At 39.8% G+C, this 4921-nt stretch overlaps 1 pseudogene; it reads right to left on the reverse strand.

Moving 5' to 3' along the window:
- Positions 1 to 389: 389 nt before the first annotated feature.
- Positions 390 to 489, reverse strand: LOC113292156 (annotated as a pseudogene).
- Positions 490 to 4921: the final 4432 nt, after the last annotated feature.

A 4921-nucleotide genomic window follows, 5' to 3' on the forward strand; every position in this document is an offset into this window, starting at 1 on the left:
CCCTATTGCTCCGATAGCGCCAGAAATGGCAACTTTGAAAGCTTTGTTGAATCCAACTAGGACTACTCGTCCTTCGTATATTAAATTAGCTGAAATGGAGGCACCCTATGAACTGAAACCTGGGACCTTACAGATGCTCCCAATCTTTTTAGGGAAAGAAAATGAAAACCCTTATTACCATGTTAGGGATTTTGAGGAAATTTGTAGTACTCTAAGAATTAGAGGCTTAGATGATGATGCTTTGAAACTTAGTTTATTCCCATTTTCCCTGAAAGATAAGGCCAAGTCGTGGCTGTATAGTTTGGACTCCGAGTCAATTGAGACATATGAACAACTTACATCTGCCTTTTTCAATAAGTTTTTTCCTAGGCACAAAACATCGTCTATTAGGACGCAAATATGCACATTTTCACAACAAGAGGGAGAATCTTTATATAGGTATTTGGAAAGGTTCAATGATTTATTATCCCAGTGTCCTCATCATGGTTTAGAAAAGGTTAGGCTAGTTCAGATCCTTTATGAGGGTTTAAATTATTCCACAACGACCATGGTTGAGTCTCTATGTACTGGTGGATTTGAAAACCAAACTGTTGATGCGGCGATGGATTTTTTTAATGAAATCGCCGAAAAAACCCAGCAATGGGAAAATAGTAGGGCACCCCAGAAAATAATTCTTTTAAGTAGAGGAAACGTTAATAGGTTAGAAGGAGGCTATGAATCAAATGCCAAAATTGTTGCTATAGCAAAAATGTTAGAAGCCTTAGAAGTGGGCCAGACTAGTGGTAGAGTGGAGCCTTTTTGGGAAGGCCAGAATATTGAAGATCAGGCCAATGCTCTTTATAATAACACTAGATTTGATAACCGTCAAAAGATTGACCCATATTCAGAAACCTATAATCCTGGTTGGAGAAACCATCCGAACCTTTCGTGGTCTAAGGGCCAAAGTCAAGGTCAGTTTAGTAATTCTAATGCTCCCACAGGTTTTGGCTATACTAAGAATCCTTCAGGACTAGCTCAGTTTCAGAATCAGTCAGATAAGAAAATCCTAAGTTTAGAGGAATCTCTCGCCTTGTTAACTCAGCAAACTGCAAAATTTCAGTTATCCGTAGAACAAAGTCTACAAGCTAGTAACAGGATAGGACAAGAAAATAGTCAGGCTATTTCTGAGTTAAAAACCCAGGTTGGTCTGATAAGTGATTCTTTGAGAGAAAAAGGTAAGTTTCCTAGTCAAACACAACCCAACCCTAGAGGAGTTCATGAATTAGGTGCAAAACCATCGAATCAATTGAATGCTGTTAGAACCCTTAGAAGTGGTAGAGTTATAGACAATAAGGTAACCATGCCCACCAGTGAACATACTGTAGTTCGCCCCTCAGGATCTCACCTCTCAGGACCAGTAGCTGAAGAGACTAATAAAGTTTCTGATGATGTGAATTCGGTTCCTGAAAGGTCTGATTTTATGCCTAGAGCCTCGTTTCCTCAGCTATTAGTACCAACAAAGAAGGAACCGAACTTTAATGACATAGTGGAGGTTTTTAAGCAAGTTACCATAAACCTTCCCTTATTAAATGCAATTAGGAAAATTCCTGCTTATGCCAAGTTCCTCAAGGATATGTGTACGCGAAAGCGAAAACTTAGAGTCCATAAGAAAGCCTTTTTAGCTAGTCACGTAAGTTCAATCATTCAGAACACCACGACTCCAAAGTACAAAGACCCAGGTTCTCCTACCATTGCTTGCACAATAGGTAACTTCCGGGTAGAAAAAGCTTTACTTGACTTAGGAGCGAGTGTGAACTTACTGCCATTCCATGTATACTTACAACTAGGACTTGGTGAAATGAAACCTACTCAGATGACACTGCAGTTAGCTGATAGGTCTGTTAAAATCCCTCGAGGTGTTATCGAGGATGTTCTTATTGAGGTCGACAAGTTTATTTATCCAGTGGATTTCGTGGTCCTAGATACCCAACCTGTCCCTGACCCAGAGAACCAGATACCTGTGATTTTAGGTCGCCCATTTTTAGCTATGTCTAATGCGATCATTAACTTTCGAAATGGTGTGATGAGTTTATATTTTGGTAATATGACTATGGAGATGAACATTTTTAATGTCAGTAAGCAACCTCATGAGCTAGATGACACATGTGTTGAAGAGGGTGAACATGATAGAAGCCTTAGTTCAGGAGTCATTACCAAACATTTTGTCTGAAGACCAATTAGAAAGTTGTCTATCCCATTTTGGTTTAAATTTTGACGACGATAGCACTATTGAACAAGTGAATGCTCTATTAGATTCTACCCCTGGTTTAGACACTGATAGATGAAAATCTAGGTTCGAACCGTTACCAGTTTCTGAGACTACCCTAATTCCTTCTTTAGAAGAGCCCCCAAAGTTGGACCTTAAACCACTACCCGATACTCTAAAGTATGTGTTTTTAAGCCCATCTGAGACTTTACCTGTGATTGTAGCTTCCGATTTGGATAGTGATCAGGAAAGTAGGCTAGTAAATGTACTTCAAGACAATAAGGAAGCTTTGGGGTGGACTATATCAGACATTAAGGGTATAAGTCCTACTGTGTGTATGCATCAGATTCATTTAGAGGAAGATTCCAAACCTTCTAGGGAGATGCAACGTCGTCTGAACCCTAACATGAAAGAGGTAGTTCGAAAAGAGGTGCTTAAGTTGTTAGATGCGGGTATTATTTATCCAATTTCAGATAGTAAGTGGGTCAGCCCTGTTCAGGTTGTCCCCAAGAAATCAGGTATCACTGTGGTCCAGAATGATAATAATGAATTAATCCCAACCCGAGTGACCACGGGATGGCGTGTGTGTATTGACTATAGGAAATTGAACAAGGTCACAAGGAAGGATCACTTTCCCCTTCCTTTTATCGACCAAATGCTGGAGCGATTAGCTGGACATAGTCACTATTGCTTCTTAGATGGCTACTCCGGTTATAATCAGATCTTTATTGCCCCAAAATACCAAGAGAAAACCACTTTTACCTGTCCCTTTGGTACCTTTGCGTATAGACGCATGCCTTTCGGGCTTTCTAATGCCCCTGCCACTTTTCAGCGTTGCATGATGAGCATATTTTCTAATATGATTGAACGGTTCTTAGAGGTCTTTATGGATGATTTTTCAGTGTTTGGTTCATCTTTCGATGAGTGCTTGCATCATTTGACATTAGTGTTGACTAGGTGTAAGGAAAAAAATTTAGTGCTTAATTGGGAAAAATGCCATTTCATGGTTAAATCAGGAATGTGTTAGGGCACATCGTCTCTTCAAAGGGTATAGAGGTAGACAAAGCCAAAGTTGACCTTATTAAGACTTTACAGGTCCCAAAAACCGTAAAAGATATTAGGTCATTCCTAGGGCATGCAGGTTTTTACCGTCGATTCATTAAGGATTTTAGCTTGATTTCTAGACCTCTTTGCAATTTGCTTGCAAAGATGTTAAGTTTGTCTTTGATGATGCTTGTTTAGAGGCTTTTGAGAAGCTTAAAACTTTACTCACTACTGCCCCGATAGTCCAGGCACCTAACTGGAACCTACCCTTTGAGATTATGTGTGATTCTTCAGATTATGCTATAGGCGTCGTTTTAGGACAACGAGAAAACAAATTACTTCATGTGATTTATTATGCTAGCAAAACTCTGAATGATGCCCAAATGAACTACAAACTACCGAGAAGGAACTTTTAGCCATCGTGTTTGCCTTGGATAAGTTTAGGTCCTACCTATTAGGTTCTAAGATCATAATCTATACAGATCATGCTGCTTTGAAATACCTTTTATCTAAGAAGGATACCAAACCTAGATTGATTAGATGGATCCTATTGTTACAGAATTTTCCCCAGACATTAGAGACAAAAGGGTGCAGAAAATGTAGTAGCAGACCACTTGTCTAGGCTAGTTGTTAGTTCCCCTAGTGATTCCCTTCCTATAAGGGATAGCTTTCCTGATGAACAATTGTTCTCTGTTTCCCAATCACCTTGGTATGCAAATATAGTGAATTATCTTGTTACTGGTCGAACCCAACATTGGGGTAAGCAAGATCGTTCTAGGTTTTTAGCCGAGGTTAAGCATTTCTTTTGGGACGATCCTTATCTGTTTAAGTATTGTCCGGACCAGATTATTAGGAGATGTGTATCTGAGAGTGACCAGTCTAGTATTATCTCCTTTTGTCATGAACATGCATGTGGGGGTCATTTTAGTGCTAAGAAGACTGCTGCTAAGATTTTGCAGTGTGGATTTTACTGGCCTTGTTTTAAAGATTCCCATAGTCATTGTGTTTCTTGTGAGCGTTGCCAGAAGTTAGGAACCATTTCCCGTAGAAATATGATGCCTTTGAACCCTATTTTAGTGATTGAGGTCTTTGATGTGTGGGGCATTGATTTTATGGGTCCATTTCCTATTTCGTTTGGTTATCTTTACATACTTGTCGTGTAGACTATGTGTCTAAGTGGGTTGAGGCGGTTCCGTGTAAAACGAATGACCACAGGGTCGTAGTCCAGTTTTTGAAAGAGAATATACTTACACGTTTTGGTACGCCGCGAGCTATAATTAGTGATGGAGGTTCACACTTTTGTAATAGACCGTTTGCTCTTTTAATGAAACAATACGGTATTACCCATAAAGTAGCAACCCCATATCACCCTCAGACTAGTGGTCAGGTAGAGGTTTCCAATAGGGAAATTAAACGTATTCTAGAGAAAACAGTTAATCCAAATAGGAAAGACTGGTCGTCGAGGCTTACTGATGCCTTATGGGCTTACCGTACTGCGTTTAAGACACCCATTGGAATGTCACCTTATCGTTTAGTGTTTGGAAGGCATGTCACCTGCCTGTTGAGTTAGAGCATCGAGCCTATTGGGCTATTAAGAACTTAAACTTTTCACTTGACAAGGCAGGAGCTCAA

Source organism: Papaver somniferum, chromosome 6 (genome assembly GCF_003573695.1).
Source record: "Papaver somniferum cultivar HN1 chromosome 6, ASM357369v1, whole genome shotgun sequence".
Lineage (NCBI taxonomy): Eukaryota > Viridiplantae > Streptophyta > Magnoliopsida > Ranunculales > Papaveraceae > Papaver > Papaver somniferum.